Here is a 14,625-nt window from a genome sequence, read left to right as displayed (position 1 = left end):
TGAAAATGGTAGAAGAGAATGTAGAGTAGACTGTTGGCATAAAAAAGGCTATAAAGATAACACAGAGGTTCTTATGTTTTTCTTTTTTTGGTGGGTGGGGGGTTGGAGGAGGTATGGATTTCTCTGGAGTCCCTGGGTAGTGCAAACAGTTAACATGCTTGGCTGCTAGCTGAAAGGTTGGAGGTTCGAGCCCACCCAGAGGCACCATGGAAGAAAGACCTGATAATCTACTTCTGAAAAGTCTGCCATTGAAAACTCTGTGGAGACCAGTTCCAGCCAGAATCGACTCCAGGGCAACTTCTTTCTTTTAACGGACGTCTCCGAGATACTGATGAAAACTTTGGCTGTTCCTCCCAGAAACAATGCCTAGCCGCACATAATTTTATTAGTTTCAGGTGGTTCATGAACCTGCAAAGCAAGGCTAAGTGCCATGTGGAGATCACACAGAGGTAGAGCAAGGCTGGAAGCCATGTTTCCTCCTCCCCGAGCTAGCGCCCTTTCGCTCACTCCATAGTGTTTATTCCATGGTGAGAGGCAGCAGGCATTACGGCTGAGGCACAGGCTCTGGATGCACCCAGAGTTCAAGGCTCTGCTTTAACAACTACTAGCTGGTGACCTGGGGCACACTGTTCAACCTCTGTGCCTGTTTCCTCATCTGTACAGATTATATTAATACTTATAGGAATTTAGCATGGAGCCTAGGAGCACATCGTAAATGCTCAATTAACCTTAGCTCTTAATAGGATGTCGAAGCGACGCTCCCCTCCTCCTGTGCCTTTGAGTGGGACTGTGACGCGCTACCTCCTCCCAGAATGCACCTGGTTTAGTTCACCCAAAGAATGTCTACGTTCAAACAGCAGGTGTATGATAATGAGAGGGGACAGGAACAGAAGCCAGAAGCCAGGCAAGCCACCCAGCAGCTGGGTCAGAGAAATGGTGCCTCAGATGCAGTCGGCACCCTGTCCAGGTGGTGAGTGGGATTACCGTTGTGACAGAGCTACAATGGGCTCATGCCTTGGGTAGGGGTGGATGGGACATTTTCTTATGGCCTTAAGGCCAGATGATGACACTCAGAAAGCTACAAAAAGTCAGAAATGATGGCAAGCAGAACAAGGATGGCCAGTTGTAGAGTCCGTGGTCTCCAGGGGGCTAATTTTCAGAGAGGGCTGGGTTTCAGGTTTCAAATGTCCAGATCCCTGGTGCTAATGTATCAACCCATAGGTCAATGCAAGGACTTGAAAACATGTTTGTGAAGAAACCAAAAGAAGAGAAAAACCCCTTTGGCTGAAGAAGCCTGGTAGAGGTGAAGGAGAACCAGAAGGGGTCAGGAGGGAGCGGTTCTAGTCCAGACTCTGCCACTATCTCTCGGGACGAGCTGCTTCCCTTCTCTGGTCAGAGGCAAGCTAAGCGGTTTGGGCAGCAAGGCAAGTCCCTCGTCTAAGGCGGAGCCTCAGCTGAGGGCCGGCCTTCCCTTCCCCGTCCAGGTGAGAGGGTGACCCAGGCCCTGCTCCCCGGGGGCTCAGAGACCGCCTCGGGGCTGAGGCGGGGGCCAGGACGCCCCTGGGGGCAGCAGGCCCGGCTCCCCGCTGTCAGCAGCCCGCGGGCCGCCTCTTCGCAGCGCTCCGCGGTTCCGCCTGGGCCATCGACACGCCCGCATCCGCCGCGGGCTGTGCTGGACCAGAAAGATCGCAGATCGATTTTCAGCGGGGACGGGCCCGTGGCGTCAGCAGGGAAGAGAGGTTGTTTTGACTTGTAAGGAGCGGAGCTAAAGGACAGGCCCTCTCTGACGTCGGGGGATTCAGAGGGCGAGCGGCTTCCTAAAGCCAGGCAGCCCCACGCTAGCAGCGCTAGGCCCCGCACGGGAGTGTCCACGCTCTTGCTGCATAGAGTTTACCTTAGTAAGAAATGGAAGGTTTCTGACTTTTTATTTTTAGTGTGAAAGCTTTCGACAAGAGAAAGTAAACCACAATGGAAAGAGCCATCCCATTGGTCCAATATGGCCACATGACACAGAGTTTTAGAGATGGAAGCTCACTCCTTTTTGCATTTTTTAAAATATTGTACTTTAGATGAAGGTTTACAGAACAAACTAGCTTCTCATTAAAACAATTAGTACATGTATTGTTTTACAACACTGGTTAACAGCCCCACAACATGTCAACACTCTCCCTTCTTGATCTTGGGTTCCCTATTACCAGCTTTCATGTCTCCTCCTGCCTTCTGGTCCTTGTCCCTGGGCTGCTGTGCCCCTTTAGTCTCGTTTTATTTTATGGGCCCGTCTAATCTTTGGCTCCCCTATGCATCTGTTTGTCCTACTGTGGGGGCTTGTGTGTTGCTGTGATGCTGGAAGCTATGCCACCGGTATTCAGATACCAGCAGGGTCACCCATGGTGGACAGGTTTCAGCTGAGCTTCCCGACTAAGACAGACTAGGAAGAAGGACCCGGCAGTCTACTTCTGAAAAGAATTAGCCAGGGAAAACCTTATGAATTGCAGCGGAACATTGTCTGATATAGTGCTGGAAGATGAGCCCCCCAGGTTGGAAGGCACTCAAAATGCGACTGGGGAAGAGCTGCTTCATTGCTGATGTCAGATGGATCCTGCCTGAAAGCAGAGAATACCAGAAAGGCGTTTACCTGTGTTTTATTTACTATGCTAAGGCATTCGACTGTGTGGATCGTAACAAATTATGGACAACATTGCAAAGAATGGGAATTCTGGAACACTTAATTGTGCTCATGAGGAATCTGCACCTGGATCAAGAGGCAGTCATTCGAACAGAAAAAGGGGATACTGCATGGTTTCAAGTCAGGAAAGATGTGCGTCAGGGTTGTGTCCTTTCACCATACCAACTGAAACTGTATGCTGAGCAAAGAATCTGAGAAGCTGGACTATATGAAGAAGAACGGGGTATCAGGATTGGAGGAAAACTCATTAACAACCTGCAATATGCAGATGACACAACCTTGCTTGCTGAAAGTGAAGAGGACTTGAAGCACCTACTGATGAAGATCAAAGACTACAGCTTCAGTATGGATTACATCTCAACATAAATAAAACAAAAATCCTCACAGCTGGACCAATAAGCAACATCATGATAAACGGAGAAAACAGTGAAGTTGTCAAGGATTTCATTTTACTTGGATCCACAAGCAAGACCCATGGAAGCAGCAGTCAAGAAATCAAGACACATTGCATTGGGCAAATCTGCTGCAAAAGATCTCTTTAAAGTGTTGAAAAGCAAAGATGTCACCTTGAGGACTAAGGTGTGGCCTGACCCACCAAACCAAAACCAAACCCAGTGCTGTCGAGTCGATTCCAGCTCATAGTGACCCTACAGGACAGAGGAGAACTGCCCCGTAGAGTTTCCAAGGAGCGCCTGGCGGATTCGAACTGCCAATCCTTTGGTTAGCAGCCGTACATAGCACTTAACCACTACGCCACCAGGGTTTACCGGCCGGACCCAAGCCATGGTGTTTTCAACGGCCTCATATGCATGCGAAAGCTGGACAATGAATAAGGAAGACTTAAGAAGAATTGACACCTTTAGGCCACATAAACCAGAGACTACATCAGCCCGAGACCAAAAGAACTAGATGGTGCCCGGCTACAACCGATGACTGCCCTGACAGGGAACACAACACAGAACCCCTGAGGGAGCAGGAGAGCAGTGGGATGCAGACCCCAAATTCTCATAAAAAGACCAGACTTACTGGTCTGACTGACACTAGAAGGACCCTGGTGGTCATGGCCCCCAGGTCTTCTGTTTGCCCAGGACAGGAACCATTCCCAAAGCCGACTCTTCAGACAGGGACTGGACTGGACAATGGGTTGGAGAGGTATGCTGGAGAGGGGTGAGCTTCCTCGATCAGGTGGACACTTGAGACTATGTTGGCATCTCCTGCCCGGAGGGGAGATGAGAGGGTACAGGGGGTTAGAAGCTGGTAAAATGGACATGAAAAGAGAGAGTGGAGGGAGGGAGCAGACTGTCTCATTAGGGGGAGAGCAATTGGGAGAATGTAGCAAGGTGTATATAAGTTTTTGTGTGAGAGACTGACTTGATTTGTAAACTTTCACTTAAAGCACAATAAAAAAAAAAAAAAAGAACTGACGCCTTTGAATTGTGGTGCTGGTGAAGAATACTGAATACACCATGAATTGCCAAAAGAATGAACAAATCTGTCTTGGAAGAAGTGCAACCAGAATGCTCCTTAGAAGCAAGGATGGCGAGACTATGTCTCACATACTTTGGACATGTTGTCGGGAGGGATCAGTCACTGGAGAAGGACATCATGCTTGGTAAAGTAGAGGGTCAGCAAAAAAGAGGAAGGCCCTCAACGAGATGGACTGACACGGTGGCTGCAACAGCGGGCACAAGCATAGCAACAATTGTGAGGATGGCGCAGGACCGGGCAGTGTTTCGTTCTGTTGTGCATAGGGTTGCTATGAGTTGGAATAGACTCGACGGCACCTGACAACGACAACAATCTTCTGCTAAAGGGTGAACCTCAGGAGTGACTTCCGAACTGAGTTAAAAGGCGCCATACTCTATACTCTATCGGGGTTTCTCCAGTCTGTCAGGCCCAGAAGTCTGGTCTTTTTTGGGCTCACTCCTTTATTTCAGCTAAGGACTTCTTAGTGTCAGAGAGAGTACATATTCCAGTGATCCCTGTCCACTCCCACCCCTAGTTATTAAATGAATAGACACACAGGAATAGAAATGCAATGAACTCCGTACACTCTGGTAGGAAAGTAGGAAAATTTCCCGCTAGTTGTCTCCTGACTTTGAAGGGGAGCGGGGTGGAGATGGGAGGGAGGAGCACAGAGGAAGGGTTAAAAATGCTACAGAGTCTCACATTTTTATTTGAAAGTGTTTACAATAAAACACAGGAGCTCTGGTGGCACAGTGGTTAACCACTCAGCTGCTAACCAGAAGGTTGAGGGTTTGAATGCAAAATACTGTCACAGTATTGTGGGATTGTTTAATTTTCATCTCAAACGAGGAGTGTTTCGATCTTGTAGGGGCTTAAGTGCACAATTTGACAAGACTACAAAACAACCATGGTAACCCTGGGAATCTGCGAGTTAAATCGTTTATAATAAAATGCTACCTATGTGACTGAGAAGTCTACAAAGACCAAATCAGCAGTATCTGAGGGAGGTAACTGAGAGAGTGAGGTCTTGGGGAACGGGAGGTGTGGGTAGGAGACGGGGAGAGAGAAGTGATCTGTGGGAAGGAGGATACTGTGGTGGGGAGAAGTGCAGTACAGTGAAGGGGTCCCTCTCAGTTTCCCTGTGAGCGTGGGTTCAGTCCAGCCCTTTGCAAGTGTGGGTCTTGGGCAACTGTAATGGGGATAACCCTTACCTTGTAGGGTTGTCGTTCTAACACACGTGAAAGTGTCTGGCAAATCAGTCCCAATAAACGAGCAAACACAGTCCTGCCCTATTCTACTCAGCCCCTCCCTCTCTTCTAAGTGACCAGCTCCTGTCCTTCCTTTGTTTAGGGATCTAATTCCAGCCAGAGACAGATGGGTTTACTTAAGCAGAACACAGGAGACATGATCTCAATTTGAGGAGCGCCGATTTCTTCCTGCCCCTTTTCTCTGCGCTTGACAACACTTTAGAACAGCACGGGAGAGGACAGGTATGCTTCTGGTGGTATTGTCTCATAACGGAACCCACGCGGCCCTTAAAACATGTACTAAATCTACCTAACGACATGGGGCAATACCTGTGATATGCTGTTAAAAAAATTAAAAAACAAATTTATAAGAATAGTATGTACAGTGAAACCAATTTGGTTTTAAAAACATAAAGAGACATAGGAAGAAAAGATTAAGGATCATTAACAACCCTTTGAGCTAGAGACAGAAGAAGTTACTATTATTAGTCCCATGGTGCTAAAAACAAACAGACAGGAACAGCAGCAACAAAATTACCTGCGATTCAGAGGGATTCAGTCACCTGCCCAATATTACAGAGCTGGAAACTGGCCAAGTCGTAGCAGGAATCAGAATTCAGATTCCTAATTCCATGTTCTTCCACTGGACTCTTCTGACCCACTCCTGTCCAGCTCTGTGTTACTAATCAATTAATTTGTAATTACTTTTTGTTAGGGATTGAACTGTTGCCCCCCAAAATATGCACTTTAAATCCTAAGCAGTTCTACCCTGTCCCATAGAGACGCTGAGCTGGAATCGACTGGAAGGCACAAAACATATCCCCGGATACAATTGGGAATACAGCTTTCTTTGTTATGTTTATGAGGCCATATCAGTGTAGGCTGTGTTTTAAGCCGATCACTTCTGAGATATAAAAAGGAGATGAGCCACAGAAGCTAACAAGCACAGATGGGGGAAAACAGATGTCACATGACATGAAGATCCCCAAGGAACCGAGGAACAGAAGTTGAGAAGAGACAAAAGACCTTCCCCCAGAGCTGACGGGGATAGAAAGCCTTCCCTCAGATCCAGCGCCCTGAATTTGGGCGCCCAGCCTTCTGAACTGTGAGAAAATAAATTTCTGTTCGTTAAAGTCACCACTTGTGGTGACTCTGTTATAGCAGCACTAGGTAACTAAGACACTAGGCCACTGACCACGCCCAGCCTGCTGGTGTCCCTCACAGGCATATGCATCTCAGGAAGGACGTGTGACTCTGAAGGAGCCATATGGATATGGCCACAGATTTGTTTAGATGCCCTAAAAAATAGCCTTTTTGCTTGAAGAAATGATGCACCAGAGTTCTCAACAGACATCTTCCCCCTCCCCGAGTCACTTATGAGCAAAATGGTGTGGGCAAACTACCAGGCACTTTATGCACACACCCTGTGTACACAGGCTATTAGAGCTGGAGGGTGCCTCAGGAGCTGTTGAGTCAATGTGGAAACCAAGGGTCAGAGGTGAAGTGAATTGCCTTTACTCCAAGTTGGGAGTGGACCCTCCCAAGGCAAAAGACCTCTTCCAGACCCGATTATCTCATTTTGTAGAATCTTCTCTGAGATCACACTGGAGTCATTTATTTAGAGGCTATCCCAGAGAAAAGCCAACTGCACCCCAATACTGGGAAGAAAGCAGCCAGCCAATTCGCTCTTTCTGGTAGAATTCTCAGATAATGTGCCTGTGGAGGGAGAAATTTGAATGGATGTGGATCCAGGTGTGTGTGTGGAGAACGTGTTAGCTTAATGGATACAGAAGGAAGTGGGAGAAGATGAGAGTTAAATGGACAAATAAGAGGGAGGGTAAATACTAGGTAAAAGGTATTTTATATTTGCTATAGTTTGTTAAATCCTCCCAACAGTCTCCATGTATATTATCATCCCTACTCACAAGATGAATTTTGTGAGGCTCAGAGAGGTGAAGTGACTTGGCCTAATCACACTGTAATAAATGATGGAGAAAGAATTTAAACCTAGTTTGGATTGTTCCTAGACAACTTCACTGGTGTACTCTAGATTTTTGTTGTTGTTGTTGATTTTTCTTATTGTTTTTCTAGCTGCATGGATCGCTAAAAATTCTACATCTTTAATAACCACAGAATCACTGAGTTTGGGGTACAATTTTCAATGTGGCTTAATAGAAACTGCAGAAATAGAGCCTCTTCCATTCCATCAGGTCTGAATTCAGTCTTTATATTTGTTGAATGAGGATTAATAAACTCAGAGCTTTCTCTGAAACTCTGTAGCTCTCCACTCAGCCCCACTGTGGACCATCCAGGTGATGGCTTGCTTTGGGTAGGGGTGTCACAGAATTGGGGTGGGGAAGGGTTGAGTGAGACAGGACAGACTTTAGCATCAAGATGGCAGTTGGAATAGTGAGGACTGATGATTCTCCAAGGAAAGGAGGGAAAAGGAAATTAATGTCTGCCTTAAAGAGTACTTCCCAAAGTATTCCTGGTCAAATACATATGGAAACACTGGATTAAATAACTTTTTTTTTTTATTTGTACTTTGGATGAAGGTTTACAGAGCAAACTAGTTTCTCATTAAATGATTAATACACACATTGTTCTGTGACACTGGTTGCCAACCCCATGACATGGCAACACTCTCCCCTTCTTGACCTTGGGTTCCCCAATACCTGTCCCCTCCTGCCTTCCTGTCCTTGCCCGTTGGCTGGTGTGCCCACTTAGTATCGTCTTGTTTTATGGGCCTGTCTAATCTTTGGCTGAAGTGTGAACCTCAAGAGTGACTTCATTACTGAGCTATAAGGGTGTCCCAGGGCAAAAATGAACATTTTTCACTGTAGGACTTACCAGAGACTTTTAACAGTCTAATGTGCATTATAGAATCTCCAAGAGAAGCACCCAGCAAATAAAACAGAGGAGTGGTCAGAGAGTTAAGACTTCTGTTCATTTTCTTATTTTTCTTTTCTCCTGGATCTCAAGTTCAAAGTGGTTTAATACCTTGACGTTCTATGATTTAATTCATTTGAGGTTGACTGTGATCATTAGAGATGATGGTGATGGCTAACAATTATCTGCTCTGTATTTCTCTAGAAATTTTCAGTACTACCTGACTATTGGATCCTGACTCACTGTTAAAAGTTGCCAAACTTTTCTTGATGTTGCTGGGTAGAATTCAGCTTTGGTTCGAGATTGAGCCTGGGAGAACAGCAAAAAGGCGTGGTCAGATGCAGTCAAGTTCCAGAAGGAGGCACACTGTTGCTCTTTGTGAGTGACACTGCAATGGACCATTCTTCTTTGTCTCGTCTGTCTTGAGGATCAAGTGTCTCTCTCTCTACCCCACTTCCTTTCTGTTTATTTATTTGTTAACATTTTCATCTTGCCTATAGTAAAGTACACAAATCTTACGAGTACAACTTGATGAATTTTCACATATGCATCTATGTAACCACCTATGTAACCACCATCTAGATCAAGACACAGAACATTTCCAGCACTCCAGAAGGTTCCCCATGCCTCCTCCCTGTCAATTACACCCCCAATTACTATTGAGTGCTATCGCTTTAGATTAGTTTTGCTTCTTTTTTAACTTTATGTAAACTCATAGCGTGGAGATCGTTGTTCACGGAGGTTGCTGTGTCTTGATACAGCCATTACTTACACCCTAGTTGCCACCCGTGCTCATCATGGTTGATACAACATGTGTATACACACATGTCCATGCTGATATCCCCACACGGCAGCACTGAGCTGGAACTTGATAGAGGATTCTAAATATTTTACCTTACGTGCAAAATGATGTTGAGATGGCAGAGAAACAGGAAGGCAAGTATTTCCTGGTGAGGCTACCAAAAGGCCTCACATTCGAGATCAAACCAAGTCTATAGGGCAAGAATTTGTTTTGCCTAAATCACAAAGCACTAAAGAACATGGGTACCATGCTACTTGCCTTTCTATAAATGAATCTCAGTGTCTGAGTCATCCACCAAAAGTCTCATTAAACTGGTGTCCTAAGTTGCTCCACACCTCTCATCTTCAATTGGTGTCTTTGCCATTTTAACCTCTACTGTTGGCCCAGCCCTGACCCAGCTCTCACTTCTGGTTCCAGGCAAGCAGCACTTGTAGAGAACTTGCTCAACAGATCACTCCCTTCTCTGTGGGCTGCTACAGCACTCAATGTAACTGGCCCTGATGGTGACCTCTGGCCCTGATCCTACTTACCCTGGTGCCAGGCGTGGGTCTCTGATCCTACGGGCTGGGTCTCCTAATACCAACTACCTGAACTACCTGCTCACCTGGAGCTTGGACAATTACAGCCTCCTCCTTGCCTGGACTCAGGAGATGAATCATAGATTCGGCGGCTACACCACACTGTCAACCTCTGCAAGTGGGTCCTGCCACCACTTCTTTAGGGATCATTTGGATCTTAAATGAGGCCAGTCGGTTCTGCCTACTAAATACATCTCTTACCCGTCCACCTCTCTCTGATTCACTGCCAATCCCCTCCACCAAGCCATTATTTTCAATCACCTGAATGACTGGCTCCTAACTGGACTTCCTGGTTCCACTCTTGCTCTGAACTAGTCAAAGTTCTCCCCATTTCTCACACAGCAGTTACAGTGATCTTTTAAACATTAATCAGATCATTCCAGCTGCCCTACAAAGGAGGGAAAAAAAAAAATCCAAAATCTTTAGCGTGACCTACGAACAAACGATCTGCCTCTCCAGCCACATTTTGAACCACTCCTCCCTTGCTTACTATTTTGAGCCACTCTAGTCTCCTACCTGTTCTTGGAATATAACAAGTTCTTTGACCTTGCCATTCCCTCTACCTGGAATGTTCTTCCACCGGCTCTTCTCCTGGCTGCTTCTGTTTCATCTTTTAAGTTTATCTTAAATGTCACCCCGAGGTAGGTCTTTCCTCATTGCTCTATGGGAAGTTGCACCCTACCCTCAGTTGCTGTTTCTGACATCCCCCTGCTTGTTTTTTCTTTGTAGCACTTATCTATAATCACATAATCTGTACATGGAATTGTAAATGCAAACATAACCATTTACCTGTTTACTTATTCATCATCATCTTCCCAGCCCCAAATCTAGATTGTAACCCCCTAAAGGCAGGGACCTTGTCCGTCTATTCACTGTTGAATCCTTAGTACTTAGCAGAGTGTTTGGGATTTAGTTGTGGCTCAATGATCCAGGGGATCAGTCCCTGGAGAAGGACATCATGCTTGGTAAAGTTGAGGGTCAGCAAAAAAGAGGAAGACCCTCAACAAGATGGACTGGCACAGTGGCTGCAACAATGGGCTCAAGCATAGCAACGATTGTGAGGATGGTGCAAGACCTGGCAGCGTTTCGTTCTGTGGTACACAGGGTTGCTATGAGTCGGAACCAACTCAATGGCACCTAAGAACAACAACAATAAATATTTGCTGAACGAATGAATAGGTTCTTGACATCCTACATCCAATTTATCACCAGATCCTGTAGATTTCATCTCTTAAGTAACTTGATTCGTCTATTTCTTTCCAGCTGACCATTTTAGCCATCTAACCATCTTACCACTAACCATTTTAGTTCGAGTTACCATCAGCTCTCAACTGGTCTGTTGTGATAGCAGTTTACATTGTCTGCCTGCATTCCCTCAGACTCCCTTCCAATCCATTCTTCTCATTGCAGTGGGAGTGATGTTTGAATACAGAAATCTGGGCATTTCATGCCCTTGCTTATATCATTCCAATGGCTTCCCTTTGCTGTTAGGGCCAGGACCACAATTCTTATCATGGTCTGTAAGACCCTGTCTGTTCTAGTCGCTTCTGCCCCCGCAACCTCATTTTATGCTCCATAACCCTCACTCTCATTGCTCCAGCCATGACTACGCCCTGTTCCTTCCAGCCTCAAGGCCTTTGCACATATTGTTCCTTCTGCCAGGAATCTGCTTCTCCTCACTCCTTGCTACACTGGTCCTGCTCATTCTTTGGATTTCACAGCTCACATGTTATTTAGTTAAGGAAACCTTCCCAGAATCCTGCCCTGCCCGCTATCCATCCACACAAGGATGGCTACCCCTCAGCTACATGACCTCATAGAATTGTACTTGCCCTTCATGTACTTAAAACAAATTCTAAGCACATATCACTTCTGTAATGATTTCTTTACTGCTTGTCTCCTTCATTAAATGTACGCTCAGCAGGGACGAGGACAGTCTGTTTTGCTCACTTTTGTACCTCCAGTGCTTAGCACATTGCCAGGCATATAGTAAGCACTCAACAAACGTATGTTGAATGAATGAATACAAATTTCTAAGTGGATGTTTCAAATGGTGAAATTGCATCTGTAAATTATGTGTGAGTAGCAGTATCCTATTATTGATGAGGTACCCTTTCATGTGTCAAAAACCACTGGTGGCATACACACTGAATCTTTCTAGCTTATAGGGCCTATAAAGTCCAATTCTTGTCTTAATAACACCACCACCAAAAACAACTGCTAACGTTGGCTGAGCACTTTTTATGTGCCAGGCACTGTGTCAAGTAACTGAAACGTAATTCTCCCAACTGCCTGTTAGGGTGGTATGATTATTACTCCCATTTTCACAGATAAAACAATTGTAATTTTTTAATCTTTTCTTTCTTTATTATGCATCACTGGAGCTCCTAGGAAACCTTCCCTATCTAAGACCCTGGATCTGTGAAAGATGAGTTGCTGAGTTTTCAATGTCCAAATAACTTTCAGGTCATAAATTGACCAGATCCTTCTTTAAAATTTTAAATTAGATATGCAGGCTAAAAGCACCCATGACACAGGCCACGGAAAGCTAGAAAAGACAGAGGCAGTGATTCAAACTGTATACTGTCAACCTTCTCTGACTTCCCTTGCCCATGCTCAGGTACTGGGGAAATCAGGGTGAAATGACCATCACGTCAAGAGCAGGACATCCTCAAAGGGACAAACCTGAAGCCCAAGGAGTGCGGAAGGGGAGAGGAGCCACACCCACTTAGGCTTTGAGGACGTGGCCATCTGTGGACTGTGTCTGCAGGAGGTGTGTCCATAAAGAAACAAGATTAATTTGACAGACAAATAATAAAGCCTTCCATTTGTATAAGGCTTACAGTTTGCAAAAGAGCTTTCATGCCCATGACTTAATTTGATTCTCATATCAGCTTGTGGAAAGCAGACATTATGAACATCCCATTAAAGATGAGCAAACAGTGGCTCCGTGAGGTAAGGCCCTCACCGAGGCCCCACAGCCATCAAGGGGCACAGCCCTGGCTCAGTTCCAGAGGTTATGGTTTGTAACGCTTTGTGGCTCTTTGAGTACATTCTTTAGAGAGACCCCTCAGAAGGCAGCTCTTGTTGGTGCTCAGAACACTTTCAACATGGGTGCTGCTCATGAAGCCGATTTCCGGGGTGTCCAAGAAAACCAATTATACCTGACTTGGCACCAAAATCTTGTTACCCAGCTTAATCATTACCTTATTCACCAGATTTAGCTGGCTCCTGGCAACACTGACCTATTTCTAAAAATTAAATCCTTCCTCCAAGGTGCCAAAGCTGATGATAGTTAAAAAGAATGGGATATACAGAAAAATGTCTAGAATAATATTCACCAAATACTCACTGTTATGGGTTGAACTGTCTCCCAAAAATATGTAAATCCTAACCTCTTTTTTGTTTTTTTGTTTATGACTATGGTTATAATCCCATTTGGGAATGGGTCAACTTTGTTAATGGAACAGGACTGTTGTAGGGTGTGTCTTGAGCCAATCTTCTTTGAGATATAAAGGAGGTTAAACAAAAAAGTGGAGGTGGGGAAGAGAGATGCCAAACGACATGAAGATCGCCCAGGAGTAGAAGCTCAGAAGAGTCAAGGACCTTCCTGCAGAGCCAACAGAGAGAAAGCCTTTCTCAAGAGCTGGCACCCTGAATTTGAACTTCTAGCCTCCTAAACTGTGATAAAATGAAATTTTTCTTTGTTAAAGCCACCCATTTATGGTATTTCTGTTATAGCAACACTAGATAACTAAGACATTAATGAGGGACTTTTAGATGTTTAAAAATCTTTTTTGTTTTTCGCATTATTTGAAATTTCTATAATAAGCCAGGTTTTATTTTAATTTCTTTCATTAATTTCATTGAGGAATTAATTTCTTTAATAAGAAACAACAGAGATTTCTTAAAGAAAACCACTGGAAGTAAAGATGCCAAAACAGTAGCATTCCCTGAGTTTTGGTTATACGGATAGTTGTCATTTTCTGTGTTTTCCTCTCTGAAGATCCAGTTCTCTGGAGGAATCTCCAGCTCCCCAGTGATCTTCTGAGAAACAGAAGCACTGGGGACCAAGTGGAAAGCTTTTCGAGGGACTTTGTTTAATAGGGCAGGTGAGCTGTGCACACACCTGCACGTTGGTATAAATCAGCAGGTTATTTTACCCCCGTTCATAGCCCAACAGTCCTGTTGTATTCATGGTTCACTCCCGGAGGCAGAGGGCTGTAATCATGATATGCACACGAATATGTACAGACATCTGATATTCAGGGTGGTGGAGAAGGCCATACTTGGAATAGTAAGTAGCAAAAGGCAAAGATAAACCTGCTTCGTTTCACTCTCTCCCTCATTCCAGAAAACTCTGGTTTATGTCCTTTCAGTGTGTGGCACAGATTAGTCTTTAGGTGATACATTCCACACTCCTAAGGTTAATAAATGACTCTGAAGAAAAGCAAGTCATTTATCATGGGCTTTTGGGTGACCCTTAGTCCAGTCAATGAAAAATATTGTGCTACTGTGCCTTACCGTCCCATTGCCATATGTCCAGTTAGAGGACACGGTCTTTTCTCAGTCACTTTCGTTCCAAGGATTCCTTAGCAGCCAAGAGAGATTTTATTGGGCTGAACTCTGGCCATTAGAGTTTAGGTAAAACCAAAAACCACTGCTGTTGACTGGATTTCAACTCACAGCAACCCCACAGGACAGAGCAGAACTGTGTTTCCAAGGAGCGGTTGCTGAATTCGAACTGCCAACCTTCTGGTTAGCAGCTGTGGTTCTTAACCACTGCGCCACCAGGGCTAGGAGACCTTACATAGCCCAAGCACAAAATGAATGACATTGAGTTTATCTGAGTACACCTCCCCGTTGGGCCATACGTGGGCCTTGGATGTGCTCAGTATGAACCATCAGATGACCTCTGACCTCCCCCATCCTATGCAAAGTAAACTCCTTCACCAA

At 45.1% G+C, this 14,625-nt stretch overlaps 1 protein-coding gene and 1 long non-coding RNA gene across 3 annotated transcripts in view; one reads left to right on the top strand and one right to left on the bottom strand.

Moving 5' to 3' along the window:
- Positions 1-14,625, bottom strand: part of CASR (calcium sensing receptor) — a 110,311-nt gene that overhangs the window by 70,561 nt on the left and 25,125 nt on the right. The window lies entirely within an intron of this gene.
- LOC126072565 (uncharacterized) lies at positions 1,364-7,362 on the top strand. The gene is made up of 3 exons (XR_007516529.1): positions 1,364-1,484; positions 5,504-5,643; positions 6,181-7,362. It is a non-coding gene; the product is annotated as an uncharacterized LOC126072565 (long non-coding RNA).

Source organism: Elephas maximus, chromosome 1 (genome assembly GCF_024166365.1).
Source record: "Elephas maximus indicus isolate mEleMax1 chromosome 1, mEleMax1 primary haplotype, whole genome shotgun sequence".
Classification (NCBI taxonomy): domain Eukaryota; kingdom Metazoa; phylum Chordata; class Mammalia; order Proboscidea; family Elephantidae; genus Elephas; species Elephas maximus.
The sequence above is the reverse complement of the archived record's forward strand: the minus strand, read 5'-3'. Positions and strand labels throughout refer to the sequence as shown.